The sequence below is a fragment of the Glandiceps talaboti genome, chromosome 20, assembly GCF_964340395.1.
Source record: "Glandiceps talaboti chromosome 20, keGlaTala1.1, whole genome shotgun sequence".
In the NCBI taxonomy this organism is placed as follows: domain Eukaryota; kingdom Metazoa; phylum Hemichordata; class Enteropneusta; family Spengelidae; genus Glandiceps; species Glandiceps talaboti.
Genome location: NC_135568.1, coordinates 7,187,732 through 7,205,232, shown reverse-complemented (window position 1 = coordinate 7,205,232; position 17,501 = coordinate 7,187,732).

The following is a 17,501-nucleotide window of genomic DNA, read 5'->3' as shown; positions in this document are numbered from 1 at the left end:
TCTTGAATATCTTTTTGAAGGATAAGTACTCAGCGTATTATAATTTGTGACTGAAATGTAACTTAATGTTTTCTAGAAGAGCGTAAAGTCGTCACTTACCCAAATATTAAACATACGTGCAACCTCTTTAAAACGCATTCATCTCAGGTTTTCTAACTCAGATCAAATGGTTGATATTCAAAACATTAGACCTGCATATCAGGGCAACAACTTTTTCGGTAAAACAAGAAAGACAAATTATAACTTTGATCAAATGTTGTTCCCGAGATGAACTGGTAATATTGAAGGTTTGTTACAAAGGAAAAATAAGAACAGCATGAACGTGTTCAAAAACATATGAAGTAGTGAGCCTAAATTCATGTCAAAATATTTAGTTTGCACAAACATCTATTATTGATGTCTCTGCAGATGATGATGTTCTTTTTCTATTTGTAGTCTCCAAGAGATGGAATTATTGCTCTGCATGGTATAAGTACTCTTACAGACAATAAAGCTGTTAGCGTATAGACGCATGTGAAACTGCAAAATGCTAACCACTATGTAAGCTAGCTTGAAATGAAAATGATAAAGATTCGTGTTTTCTTCGACAGATTACATTCGTTAATATATGTTACTGCTATTATCTGCTCTTTGCCTATTTGCACAATTATGAAGAAAGTGACATATTGCGATTTTGGTAAGATAACCCCCATCCATCAAATATGTTTACACCAATGTATGCATAACGTAAATCATATAACGTATAAAAATACCTTTGAATATTTGATTTGAATATATTGAATATTAATGTATACACCATTAATAGCAAATAACTATAATATGTAGATCAAAAACAATACTTATTTATTTATTTACAAACAATATATTTCGACAAAAAGTGTGATTCTGCCTTCACCGTAACTATGTGATTCAGTTTTTAGGAGAAAACCAGAAGTAAAGATTTTCTTTGACTTTGTTGTTTAATACACAAACTGTGGGTATACTGTTCGACAACAATCTGTACACATGAAGATAAAATGGGTAAAAAACAGAGTGAATGTACGAATTCGGTATCGTATTGTTAAATTTGTGATTATATCACATCAAGGAAGCACACTGTAAGCAAGTTCTAAGTTCAACTTAAATGACTGTCTGTATGAGTTACGTATATCTTGGTTTATTTGCAGGGATGAGATGTTTTCTTTAACTTTATCAAGTTTGTTGATCTCCACTACACGTATACTTGGTGTAATTACTACTGTTAACCACATTCTATATATGGACTATGGTTTTGCTGGTATGATGTTCATAGAGGTAAGGGTTATATTTCCCAACGACTTCTTGGCTCATGCCATTTTTGCTTGCCCATCTATCTTAATACCATCTCCTTCCTTCTATTCTTATGTGATGGGCGTTTACATAGTGAATGTTGATACAATATTAGAAATATTTTCGCCATTATAGTACCATCATATTCTAGATCAAGTGTATATATTTGTGACTCTCGGATGCAAAGTTCTTTAAATTTAGGCACTTTGATAACCGGCCCAAAACTTCAACCTCCTTCACCTCAAAAGACATGAAAAGAAATGCATTTTGAGGAGATTCTTAACTAAAATTCACCTTGCCCTTTGAGTGGGGAGGGGGAGATTATTACCTAAAATTTACCTTAGAAATATAAAGAGTAACTACGAGGAAATGAAATTATTTAAAGTCGCCTCATTCCTTTCGTTGTCTATCATAAGACGTTCTTAGAAAACATTTAAAAGTGCTGATTTTCTTTGTCTCCATGGTGTTTTGTTCGACAATTAAAAAGCGTATCTTCCATTTACCTATAGAAAAGCACTACCTATGATTATCCAGCTTCATCTTGAAGCGAATCTTGAAGCGAGAAATTGCATGACAAATGTTGTTCTGTTTTTATTAGTTTGTTCATGTTTCTGTCTATTTACCCCCTCATAACAACTTATATGTATTCACAATATTTCCAGGCATCAGTACTGTATCTATGCTATGTTGGAACACATATTGAGGTGTGTAGTTATCAATAATTTGTATTTTTCAACGTCAGTAAAATTAGGTCTTTAGAAGTAAATGTAAAATGGTGAAAAATTAAATGACATGTTAATTCACATATAAGGAAAAGGCATGAAAGTTTACAAATATTAAATAGTTACATTCGCGATATACATATTCAAGAATCTATGTCTGTCTGTCTGTCTGTCTGTCTGTCTGTCTGTCTGTCTGTCTGTCTGTTTTGTATATACTTCTGTATATGTATGTATGTATGTATGTATGTATGTATGTATGTATGTATGTATGTATGTAAATATTATTTACAGAATGTTTCCCTTTGTTCTTTAAAGACTTTAAATGGGATACGAATCCGTTTTACGGAGAATGGCTGTGACAATGAAATTAATACTTCCATGACCAAGGACGTTCCAGGGCCTTCAGGGATTCGTGCCAATACACCTGTAAAGGGATTTTGCTGTGACAATGATGATATTAGTATTATAAACTGTTAACAGTCAAATAGCTTCTAGACTTTGGCGTTTTATAAATGTTTAGCAAAACACCATGTGTCCAGTTTGTACTTGTGAACGCACGTTTATTCAGGTAACCAAACTAAGGTCATTGACCGCTACATAAATTACTGAGTGATAGACATGTCTATTTACATTGTGATATGGCGAGGTAATTTACTAATACTGTTTTAAAAAAACCTGTTTTATATTTTCTTGAAGACTGAGAATGTAATTTTCAAAAATACTGCAGTGATGCAATCTTTCATAAACATGGTATTGCGTCAAAATTTTTCACAAACGATGAAAAAACTGAAATTTTTCCTAGTTGACATAAAAGATGTTGAAAGATTGAAAAATTACGTGGCAAAGAAAAGAGACATGCACAATACATTTTTTGTCAAACAGACCTACTATGTTGACCTATATGTTATTAAAATATTGTTTGGTGAGATTTTAATGCATTCATTAATAAATTGGCATATATTGTGAATTATCACACGTCAACTCTATGTTTTTGTTGTTGTTTGTATTGTATTTTGGCAATAAAAGTGGCACAAACTGAGTTTATAATAATTTTACTCAACTGAAAATACATAAAACCTCAATATCGATGTGATGCATGCTTCTATTACACTGCAATAGGGAACTTGCAATCCAGACTGAGCATGCTCAGACGCAATGGACTATGGGATTATATGTGGTTAATGTAATACCTAATCTGGAGCTACCGATAAAATAAACCTCACACAATGGTCAGGGTGACGATAACATTATTGTTTACAATACTATTTGATTAGTATTTATTATCACATTTCCCATGATGCAACATTCAACATGGCGGGTTTGCAAGTTCCCTATTGCCTTCTTGCATCGGATTGTATATATGTTACATCTTAATACCAGGTTTGAGTTTAGTCAATTGCAAGTAATGGTTAACCTTGCTTCAATAAGTTGAACACTCAGAGTGATATTTAAATACGCAGCATCAATCTCGCCCAGAAAGTATAAACTCAGCCTGTGCCCCTTTAGATAAGACGTTTTAACATTGGAGTATATATTTCAATCTTAGTAATCGACTTTAGGTGTGCAAACCTAATTATGCTAATGTAACAATGTGTGTTCTAAACATTCAGTAGTTACAGCACCATCGACGTATCATTTTTAACAACACCTAGACAGATTTTGGACAAGGCACGCCGTAAAAGATAACTGTAAATATAAAATTCAGAAGGCTTACAAGTAACCTCCAAAAGAACTCTTACATTCATCTGGACAAATATGCTTATGAAGCCCGCACCAAGAGATTAACCATTTAATGAATCTACTGTCACCATGACAACTATTACCGAGGCCAATGACCTTTGTTTGCAACACTTATTTTTGAAATATTTTTAAAAATCTGACTTTTTGACAATTTGCGTAATGTATATGTTAACGAATGTATTCAACTATTGAATACTGATACAAAACACACAATAATCCATACAATTGTTTATGAATGGTTGTAAATGTTCGAAATCTATCTATATTTAAAGAAAAGAAAGAAACACTTCATAAAACATGGATATTTGCTGTAGCATATAACATTAGATTGATTCAATAAATGAAGATTAATTATTAATGGTTGGCATAGCACTAGTAGCTTTGTTCGAGATGATTGTCTACATTAACTTGATTACATAATTTGTGGGGAGTTTCCAGCGACAGTCGTGCAGGTTTGTGCAGACCTTAAAACATAGACTAAGATGATCATGTTCAGATGTACTACAGGGAGGAGCAGTATGATGATACTTTTAATTTGTTATTTCTACCTCCTATATCCAGTGACATCAACTAATGGTAAGTGAAAGCAGTGATCTCTTCTTTAAAGGGTTTCCAGTGACTTTAACTAATGTCATCTATGATGGCTAGACAATACATTGGCATACTATAACAATAGAAGTTGGAGCAATTTGTATGATACATCGCACAGGGTTACTATGTCTCATTCAAGTCTTTGTACTGTGACTTTATGTAATACCTGTGTTTCCCTGTTGATCTCTGTTGATAAACTTCTTGTAATACAACTATTTTATTTGTGACGCAGTTACCTCCTACATTAGCCATCAATTTGTCTATATTAGCTGAAAGCTCATTGTGGCAGTATTGTATTGCATACGTCATAATTGTATACATGAATACTACCAGTAAACGAGTATACATATTATAATTCCAAACGATAACATATGTGTAAAAGCTTCAATCTTTATTTTAAAAGTGGCCATATGGATGAAAATTTGGTATTTATTTTGAATTTTTATTTGATAGAACAGCTTCGCTATGTTTTAAGTTTCTGCTTGAAAAAAAATAATGTGAAATAACATATACTAAATCCATGTTCGCAATTCAATAAAATGTAAAACATTAAACAATGTGTAAAATGTTTGTTATTGTACGTACAATAACAAACGTTTTGCGTCATTTTGCAATGTATTGAGTTATGAACATGGACTTGGTATATGTTATTTCACATTATTTTTTCAAGTAGAACAATGAATAGTGAAGCTGTTTTATCAAATAAAAATCCAAAATAAATACCAAATTCTCATCCATATCGCCACTTTAAGTTACACGAATGTCTTACATGATAATAAGTATGTATACAAATTTACAGCTTAAATGATTGTAATTGGTCGATAACACGTTTGCAAAATACAACCAATACAACAATAAATCTCTTACAAATTCAAGCAAAATGGAGTTGGTGATACATAGATACAAGATAAAACCACAAAAAATTTAAACTGTTAAAAAATAATTTAAAGAATTAGATATATATGATATGACCGAGAAATTATTTGCATCACAATGGATATTATATTCTTCACTTTGTTATAACCATGGTATTCAGTTCTTTAGATGTTGTAATTTTTTTCAGTCACTATCATTATCAAACCATAGCTGCATTTGCAAATGTCACACACTCGGACCACCTCTTTTATTCTTCGCATTAATATTTAATGAGTACACATTTGTTCATCAATATCTGTTGTACTAACCCATGTAAATACAAATTGGTGTATTTGACCACTTTCTTTAAACAAGTATGTCATAACATTTGTAATTACCCATTCAGTATTCAAAATACAAATTTTCTCTATTATGAATGACTTGTGATCAGCTATGTTTTAGATGTTATTCCCCAAACCTGTTTCGGGAAAATAATTGTGATTTGGGACATTTTGACCCATGTTTCGAGCACTGCAGAACCAGTGACGTAGACAAGGGTTGTCGTGACGTAGAACGACCAGGGTATAAAATCCATATTTTCTGTTTAAAGACAATATATTGGTTTGTATACTATACAATTTCTAGCATTTCAGATATAGGCTTATTGCCTTTAAGAAACAAAGGGGGTTTAATTAATTAATGGCGTCCTTGCTTTTATAGCAAATTGCTAACAAATAATTTATTATATTTATTACCTTAATAGTATATGTTTGTGTTGTAAAAGCTTGTGTCAAAATATTGTGAACAATACCTGCTGAACAACACCTCTAGAAACATTCCCACCAAAATTCAAACCACATTCATCATGTAGTTTTAAGGATATAGGTTTTGACCAAAATTGAAATTTTAGATCGAATTTGCATATCACTGATGGGATCATCATGTCGTTAATATACCTTTATCTCATATTCTCAAACGCATCCTCATTACATTTCAGCTCAGTATTTCAGAATGAAATATTTTTAACCAAAAAGAAACAATTCAGACCTAATTTGCACATCACTGAGGGATCATCATGTCATGAGCAATTATTAATCTACACTCCCTTACAAAGTTCCAATCAAATTTCAGACCAATTTGCCCAGTAGTTTTGGAGTTTATCCAAAAATGCAAATCTCTTATGCAATATCTTCACATACTAATAATATTTCCACAAAACACCAAGGCAATCAGTCTGACGGTTTTTGACTTTAAGTAGCAGCAATTTTTTTTAAAAACCGTCCTTATTAGTCCTCGACAATAAGTACACTAATTTTACAGTTTTGCAATACATGTATATTCTATGTTGAACAAGAACGTCATTATTTGCTTCGTGTGTAGAAGAGCCTTAATTATCTACACAAACGTTATGACTGTGATGTAAGTACTTACGATATTTTTTAGGCATAGCGAATATAAATATGTATAAAATATCTATTCATTTATCAAGCTGTTCCTGAGTGTGACGGTACATGGACCAGATTCTACGACAGGGATGACCCTGGTGGTGCTAGAGATTCTGAGACGCTAGATAACTTACTACGGGAATATGCTGGACAAATCTGTGAAACCCCATCTGCTGTGTATGCTGAAACACTTGATGGAGTGCCTGCTACCCAGACTGGTGAAGTGATTGAAATGAGCCCATCAACAGGGTTCAGTTGTGAGAACGCCATGCAGAAAGATAGAAGGTGTATGGATTACCAGGTTAAGTTCTGTTGTCAAGGTAAGTAGTAATTGTAGGATAGGTAGCCGAATATGTGACACTTTGTGTGAAGTATGTGGATGTATGTATGTATGTATGTGGATGTATGTATGTATGTATGTATGTATGTATGTATGTGAGGATGTGTGAGTGTGTGTATGTACATGTATGTGTCTGTATGTGTGTTTGTGTCTCTGTGTGTGTGTGTGTGTGTGTGTGTGTGTGTGAGTCCGTCTGAGTGGGTGGGTGGGTGTTTGGGTGGGTGGGTGGGTGGGTGGGTGGATGATTTGATTGATTGATTGATTGATTGATTGATTGATTGATTGATTGATTGATTGATTGATTGATTGATTGATTGATTGATAGGTATTCTCTGACTTTGCTATACTGTTTACAGATGAAAGTACTGCAGCTTCATCAACACAAGGGAGTACTGTAGCAACAGGACAACAAGGTAAATATAGGATACTTAAACAATAATGTACGCCCTCCCAGCTCATAATGGACGAAATCAAACTTTGAACGACATAATGGGCGAGGCTACAGCCGAGCCCATTGGAGTGCAAAGTTTGCTTGAGTCCATTATGGACTGGGAGGGCGTACATTATTGTTATTATTTTATAGTTTTGCCAATTCCAGTAAATTTGTAGACCGAGAAACGCAAAACAACGTATAATATACACAGCGCTGAACATCGTCTGCCATGTTCGGCCCGGAAGCTGAATACTAATCATAGCGACACACGTGCGTACACGTACACACACATATACACTTCAATGAACTTCTGTGAACACAAATTTGTTTCATGAATGCGTTGTATTTTTAAACAGTGGAAATGACAATCATAAGTAACAACATACATTTCGAAAAAATACCTAGTCGTATGAAGAAACAGAACAAATAAGCTTGTATTGTTATGCTCGTTCCGGGGTCGCGATGCCCAATAACGGAGTACATTATCAGTAATAATGTACAGCGATGACGTCACAAAATTCACTGGAATTGGTAATGCTATAATATACAATAACTAGTTCTTACAGATCATAATATTACATTTCCTTAGTATTAAAATATAATTATTTTCAAGGCTGTCATGTCAGCAATATACTTGACAACAAGGTAAATATTTGTTAAAGGATACTATAAAATGTGAGTTTAACAAGTTCTTACGCTAAAGTGAGAGCTTTTCTTACACACACTGATTCCGGTATATGTTGAATATTCGTTAGTACCTAACATTAATTATTATTCTATTATGTCTTATCACTCCTTGTCTTAAAAACAGTAGAACTCACAATTGTCTGTGGTTGCATGTTATTTTCTATTCATTGCGATGTATACATCTTAGCTTAGAGTAATCAACTATGACTATTGTTATATTGTCAGATTACTGTTTGGTTACCGTTGTTGTGGTGGTGGTGGTTTTGGTGTGGTGGTGGTGGTGGTGGTGGTGTGGTCTGTTGTGGCTGGACATAGTAGTATGAGTGAAAAGTTATGAAAATTATATGCTTCCTTACATTTCAATTAAAATTGAATTCGAATGTACATTTACAGATTAATAGTTTTCACCTCGCCTATTATCTTTCGTATGGAGGAAAAGTGGTATTTTAACTTAAAACTATTTTTTTTTAAAAAGAAACGATTTTAAGGGTGTTTACCATAAACCTGGTCATATGACTTTATTGCAAAAATATTACCTATTCACTGAAATACCACTCTTCTTATAATGTCATTTTTATGAAAATGTGGCGTGATGTAGACTTTTATCACGTACTTCTTTAAAATTGAACAAAAATTATAGGTCGTCAAATTTGTTTTACGCTAATTAAATGAATTGTGTACCAACCCTGTCATCCCGGTGTCCCAGTCTTTACTCTCTCAATCTCACCATGTGAGTAAAGCAACTGCCCCCCCCCCCCTTTCTTGCACCCTGATCAAAGAGAAGTTAATAATAATTCATGCTCTCCATGCCTATTGTGACGGATTTGTTGCATTCACTGTAGTCGGAAGTATGTATACGACCGCTGTTTTTAGAAGCCGACGACATTTTATAGAATGTTGTATGAAATCACCATGGCAACATCGCAAAAATAAACATGTTAACTTAAAACGGTGTGCACTGTGCGACCGTATGCGCAGTTCAGTTTTTATAACCATCATATATATATATATATATATATATATATATATATATATATATATATATATATATATATATATATATATATATATATATATATATATATATATATATATATATATATATAGTTTTGGTAGTACTGGAACTCTTTCTTGGTTGTAACTCGGAGTTTCACGCATGGTGCGATCATCAGACACTCTGAGGTCTACTCTCTGGGTGTGCTGTATATATAGAGTGTAGACAATAGAAATACCATCACTATTGTCTGTGTCGGTGGGTAGGTGTTGTATGTGTGGAGGTGTTGGTTGTTATTGTGTGAGTTATTGGGTGCGGACAAGTAAGTGTTGGCGGGTTGTTACATGTTGGGCTTTGACGTTCCGTTAGTTAACGGGTTTAGTTTAGGTGATAGATGCTCTATTGAAGTTGGACAAATAAAACTTATTCTCGTGTCGGCATTTGGATATCAACTCAGTTCTTTTGTTTAGTGTGGAGCTTTTGTCTGCTTTAATGATGGTTAGTTTTTCGGTTAAACACAGGTTGCATCGTTTTGTTTTATTGGTGTATGCTTGGGCTTTCTTGCTGATGGACCAGGATACGGAAAAAGGCTCATTGTTTCTTTTCAGTTTCCAAATGTGTTTTGATAGTTCTGTGCTGTTTTCGTGTTTTTCATGTTTGAATGACTGTTTGTGGTTGGCGTGTCTCTGTATGTATGTATGTATATATGTATGTATGTATGTATGTATATATGTATGTATGTATGTATATATGTATGTATGTATGTATGTATGTATATATGTATGTATGTATGTATGTATGTATGTATGTATGTATGTATATATGTATGTATGTATGTATGTATGCATGTATGTATGTATGTATGTATGTATGTATGTATGTATGTATGTATGTATATATGTATGTATGTATGTATGTATGTATGTATGTATGTATGTATGTATGTATATATGTATGTATGTATGTATGTATGTATGTATGTATGTATGTATATATGTATGTATGTATGTATGCATGTATGCATGTATGCATGTATGTATGTATGTATGTATGTATGTATGTATGTATGTGTGTGTATGTATGTATGTATGTATGTATGTATGTATGTATGTATGTATGTATGTGTATGTATGTATGTATGTATGTATGTATGTATGTATGTATGTATGCATATTTGTGTGATTGTATGTAATCTCAAATGTAAAACAGTTGTATCCATCATCCTCTACCGTCGATAGAGAGTCTATTTCATCATTTCATCAGTCAATCTTGTCGTTAACAAGAAATTAACTATACTACTGACTGATATGTCATATATTTCATTCATTCTGATTCTGTGTGGCCTATTGACAAATTTTACACCACGGAGGTACACAATGTTCAAATTGGTATTGATTAATGGACGGATGGATGGATAGATGGATCGATGGACAAACAGACAGACAGACAGACAGACAGACAGACAGACAGACAGACAGACAGACAGACAGACAGACAGACAGAGACGGATCGACAAGTATTAGAGAGAGGGGGGAGGGAGGGAGGGAGGGAGATTTGTAGATAAAGTTCCCTTGACTATCAAATATGAGATAATCGTTTCTTTTCTGTTTCACAGCATGCACTAACCTAATGCAGTTTTCTACCGATACAACATATCTATTCCGTTATCTTGCATCATCATCACCTATTACACGTGTTGACTTTAAAGCCAAAGCTAACAATGATGTCCATATTGCACTCTCTGCTGGACCCCAGGATCAGCCTGACATGTACGAGATCAGCATTGGTGGATTGGGAAATACCAGGTCAATCATACGACGTAGTAATATGGTCAAAGTAGAAGCTAGTACTCCTAGTATCGTATCCCCCACTGAATTCAGAGGATTTTGGATTACGTACAACAACGGTGTTATCATGGTTGGTAAAGAAGGCCAGGCAGTATTTATGGAATGGACTGATTCCAATCCTTTACCTGTTAACAACATTGGCTATTCCACTGGTTGGGGAAGTAATGGAGAATTCCAGTTCTGCGTTGATGAATCTACTGAAGGTAAATGAAGTCATATCTATGTCATACACTTTGAACATTAATTATTATTCTAGTATGTTTTATCACTCCAATCCTTGTCTTGAAGACAGTAGAACTCACAATTGTCTGTGGTTGCATGTTATTTTCCATTCATTGCGATGTATACATCTTAGATTAGAGTAATCAACTATGACTATTGTTATATTGTCAGATTACTGTTTGGTTACCGTTGTTGTTGTGGTTGTGGTTTTGGTGGTGGTGGTGGTGGTGGTGGTGTGTGTGTGTGGGGGGGGGGTCTGTTGTGGCTGGACATAGTAGTATGAGTGAAAAGTTATGAAAATTATATGCTTCCTTACATTTCAATAAAAATTGAATTCGAATGTACATTTACAGATTAATAGTTTTCACCTCGCCTATTATCTTTCGTATGGAGGAAAAGTGGTATTTTAACTTAAAACTATTTTTTTTTTAAAGAAACGATTTTAAGGGTGTTTACCATAAACCTGGTCATATGACTTTATTGCAAAAATATTACCTATTCACTGAAATACCACTCTTCTTATAATGTCATTTTTATGAAAATGTGGCGTGATGTAGACTTTTATCACGTACTTCTTTAAAATTGAACAAAAATTATAGGTCGTCAAATTTGTTTTACGCTAATTAAATGAATTGTGTACCAACCCTGTCATTCCGGTGTCCCAGTCTTTACTCTCTCAATCTCACCATGTGAGTAAAGCAACTGCCCCCCCCCCTTTCTTGCACCCTGATCAAAGAGAAGTTAATAATAATTCATGCTCTCCATGCCTACTGTGACGGATTTTATGTTACATTCACTGTAGTCGGGAGTATGTAAACGACCGCTGTTTTTAGAAGCCGACGACATTTTATAGAATGTTGTATGAAATCACTATGGCAACATCGCAAAAAAAAACATGTTAACTTAAACGGTGTGCACTGTGCGACCGTATGCGCAGTTGAGTCTTTTTATAACCATCACACAAACACACACAAACACAAACACACACACACACACACACACACACACACACACACACACACACACACACACAACTATTTAGTCTTCATTTAAAATTTCATTCTCTTGTTTGCAGTTTGTGATATCTATATAGATCAAGACTTACTAGGTTATGATATTAAAGTTTATGGTGAAGACAACGTACTTCATTCTGAGATGGAGTGTTGTGAAGAGTGCTTAAATAATGTCCTATGCTTGGCATGGACATTCCATAAACACACTGGATATTGTTGGTTGAAGGATTCCATTCCGGATTTCACTTTCAAAAATAATGTCATATCTGGTATCAAAAAGGAAGGCACGTATCGTAACATTTTTGTATCATATGAAGAATTATGATACAAATTAATTTCGCGTGATTGCTACGAAATGCCTAAGGAATATTTACTGTTCATCTAATATATGTCTATTTCTCGCCAATGAGCTCGAGGCAACAGTTGACCATTGCTAGATGTACTAGAGAAACAGTAGCAGCTCTCTCTGCATCTCTCTGTGTGTAAGTGTGTGTGTGTGTGTTCTGTCTGTCTGTCTGTCTGTCTGTCTGTCTGTCTGTCTCTGTCTATCTGTCTGTCTGTCTGTCTGTCTCTCTCCCTCTCTCTCTCTATCTCTCTCTCTCTCTCTCTCTCTCATAACATAGCACACCACACTTGTCATGTAAAGTCAGCTGGCATAGTTAAATTGACAAAATTGGTTTTGAGAAATACATCCTTTAGACTAGCACATATAAGATAATCGTTCTTTTTCTATTTCACAGAATGCACTAACCTGTTGAAGCGCAACAGAACATTTGCAATTACTTATGTTTTGAAGTATTACCTAAACACTTATTTCATCAAATCAATAAATTATATATTCAATATTCGTGCATTGTGTTCAAGAACATATTTATGTGTTATGAATATCTTGCGATCAGGTTTACAATTGTCTAACAATTTGGATATTTGATAATTAGAAAAATATACGTTTTTTATTAAATTAGGGAGAATAACATCACTAGTCACTGTGTCATAGCCCAGGTGTAAACAGATATAGTTAAGTTTTTGAAAAGCTTTAATTAGCCTAATTAATCATTATTATTCTTAGGATCTTTACCAAAGTCTAATCAGTTCTTGTTGGTACCATAAGGAGGTGTTCACCATATTGCATTTCAAACATGACTAACTCGCATATTTTCTGTTAGATCCAAACAATTACTGTGCTATGGTACGACAATCTAAAGACAATGCCATTACGAATGGCATTTAGATTAAATCTGGTTAAATTCTGTCCATAGCAATGTATGTATGTATGTTTCGATTCTTTAAGAGGCATTCTTATTACAAGAAGAACAGGCAGAAATGATGATTTGAAAGACTGAGGAACATTTCTACAAATTAATGTAACCTAACATAGGTTAAATATAGAATTAGTGAATTTCACCTCTAACAAAAATGTCATATGGATATGAATTAAGCCTTCGAAGCAAAACAGATATAATGTTATGGATAAGGCTAGTAACAACATTTTGCACAATATCACAAATAACAATCCTTACTATTCTGTCAAAGGGAAAGTCCAATTTGACTTACTTCTGCTATCAACGTATATGTGGCTTTGAGTTAATTAAATAATTTAAAAATAATAATTAAGCAATTAATTTGCTTAAGGTATTAAAGGTACACTAGCTGTAACTGGAATGTTTTATTGATTCAATTTGCTATGCATACGATTCATTACAGATCACATAATACAGTGGGAGAATTTTGATGGTAACTCTTACTACATCAATGAAGACTATTACACTTATGATGAAGCCAGGCAATTCTGTGAAAATATATCAAGTCACCTCGTAATCATCAACAATGATGAAGAAAATACATATGTGAAAGGTGAGAGGTGGCGAACGAGAGAGAGAGAGAGAGAGAGAGAGAGAGAGAGAGAGAGAGAGAGAGAGAGAGAGAGAGAGAGAGAGAGAGAGAGAGAGAGGGGAGACAGATAGATAGATAGTAAAACAGACAGACAGACAGACAGACAAACACAGACAGACAGAGATAGAGACAGACAGACAGACAGACAGACAGACAGACAGACAGACAGACAGACAGACAGACAGACAGAGATAGTAGAACTCATAGATAAGTAAAGAAGCAGGGAGGATATTCTCTTCTTTCAAAAGAAGATCGAGTAATATGTATTCGTTTGTCATAGGTAATGTATTATGAACAGTTCATATGTGAATGTAACGAATAGCTTGTTTAACCTCTTCTATGTATTATCAATAGTAATCGTTTTACGGAATTATGTGAAACTATCGTTTTTTCCTGGAGCATTCAGGAATAATTTTTTCTTGTCCATTTTGTCAATGAAAGGATTAGCGATGGTTAGTGGCTCGAGGCTGTGGATCGGACTGGATGACATCGATGTGGAAGGAGAAATGAAATGGGCAGATGATTCACGGGTAAAACCTCTTATCGATAACTAATCTCTACTTGTTCTTTATCTATCTAGATTGCTTTTTTTTAAATTAAGTACTCTTATTATCTAGTTTTGGGATGTAAGTTTTGAGAGATTCAAAACCTACTAAATTTATAGTTATATTACAGAACAGTATAGTTGATATGGTAATAATATATAGGAATGATATTGTCAGAGGCCTATTGAATCCTTATCTCGTGATCTGTCCTCTTGAAATCACTATTGAGTCACAACACTTTGAGATTTAAAACCAAATTTGAGGTAACAATAGAAATTCCACTTGACATGTGCCGCAACAACCATATCATGTCGATTCATCCTACAAATATCATGGAAGGTTATTATTCCATAATCATATAACAAAATACAGTAACAAACATCAGTGATCTAAAACATGTTTTGTACTTACTAATAAGTGTAGATAAATTCGTGTATGATGTTGTTTCAGCTGACGTATTCAGACTGGAAGAAAGGAGAACCAAACAATCACGGAAATGAAGACTGTGTTAATCTAGTTACTTCGAACGGCAGATGGAATGATATGGGTTGTTCAAATAAGTTGGGTTTTATCTGTGAAAAAGGTACGTTACTTATTGCCGTTGGTCATAAAATAATAGCAATATGTCATCGTTACTGATCAAATAAATATCTACCCACAGTTCACTACAGCTTTGATTATTTCCTTGTATTCCTGTGTATGTGTTTATATCAAGGTTTCTCTTTTCAAATTTGCTATTACTGAAGAAAACGACTGAATTCTTCAACCACTAAGACAGTCGTAAAAGTTATCGTCATAGTGGTGAACACATATATTACCGTGTAAATATAGAAGGTGTGACTTTAAGAAATAATGCTAAAATTAAATAACTGATTAGCATTTCAAATATGGAAGAATTCATGAGAAAAAAGTTAGCGATGCTACTGAAACTATGTTCTTATATAATGTTCATGTAATCACTTCATGATAATACCATACACCCTGGACAGTATGAAATCCGCCTTTAGGTAAACATATTTGAGAGATTGACTGACTGACTGACTGACTGACGAACGGGTGGATGGACAGACGGATTGATTGATTGATTGATTGATTGATTGATTGATTGATTGATTGATTGATTGATTGATTGATTGATTGATTGATTGATTGATTGATTGATTGATTCGTTGGTTGGTTGGTTGGTTGGTTGGTTGGTTGCAACAATTTGTAGATATTTTCTAACATTGATATGTTGTTTACAGATGAAAGTACAACCGTGTTATCAACACCAAGGTTAACAACTTTTGTCGAGAGTACTGTGACAACAGGACAACAAGCTTCTAGAGGACAATGTACATTATACCATGCACGATTCCTTTAGAACAAAAAATATGGAATATATACTCTGATCATTCTACGTCACGACAACGCTCGCCTATGTCACGACAACGCGTGCTTATGTCACTGGTTCTGCTGTGTTCAAAATATGAGTCAAAACGTTCAAAATTGCTATTACTTCCTCAGTTTTTCTTTCATATTACTGGCGCCTGTATATTCATGTTATTCCCCAATATTTTTGTCCATTCAGCCGAAAACTACTTGTGACCTAAGGGTTTTCACTACGAGTCGCTAGACGAGTACTGACAAAGGCCCCTTAGGTCACTCGGATTTTCCTTTCTTTACAGATGAAAGTACAACCGTGTTATCAACACCAGGGTTAACAACAATTGTCGAGAGTGCTGTGACAACAGGACAACAAGGTAAATATTCTCTATAGAACAATATACATTATACCATGCACGATTCATTTAGATCAAAGAAATATGGAATATATACTCTGGTCGTTCTACATCACTACAACACGTGTCTATGTCATAGGTTCTACTGTGTTTAAAATATGAGTCAAAACGTTTAAAAATTGCTATTACTTCCCTCAGTTTTTCTTTGATATCACTGGCGCCTGTATTTTCATGTTATTCACCAATATTTTTGTCCATTCAGCCAAAAACTACTCGTGACCTAGGGGTTGTCACTACGAGTTGCTAGACGAGTAGTGACAAAGACCCCTTAGGTCACTCGGATTTTCCTTGGCTGAACGAAAATAAATATTGGGGAATAACCTCTCAGTAATTATTTGTATGTGGAGAAACTGATTGAATATATAGTACAGCCTCTGTATATCATTAACAAATTCCTTAAATTTACTAATTCTTTTTTTGTTTAACACGTAATATAGGTTGTTATGTTTCGATTCTTTAAGAGGCATTCTTATTACAAGAAGAACAGGCAGAAATGATGATTTGAAAGACTGAGGAACATTTCTACAAATTAATGTAACCTAACATAGGTTAAATATAGAATTAGTGAATTTCACCTCTAACAAAAATGTCATATGGATATGAATTAAGCCTTCGAAGCAAAACAGATATAATGTTATGGATAAGGCTAGTAACAACATTTTGCACAAAATCACAAATAACAATCCTTACTATTCTGTCAAAGGGAAAGTCCAATTTGACTTACTTCTGCTATCAACGTATATGTGGCTTTGAGTTAATTAAATAATTTAAAAATAATAATTAAGCAATTAATTTGCTTAAGGTATTAAAGGTACACTAGCTATAACTGGAATGTTTTATTGATTCAATTTGCTATGCATACGATTCATTACAGATCACATAATACAGTGGGAGAATTTTGATGGTAACTCTTACTACATCAATGAAGACTATTACACTTATGATGAAGCCAGGCAATTCTGTGAAAATATATCAAGTCACCTCGTAATCATCAACAATGATGAAGAAAATACATATGTGAAAGGTGAGAGGTGGCGAACGAGAGAGAGAGAGAGAGAGAGAGAGAGAGAGAGAGAGAGAGATAG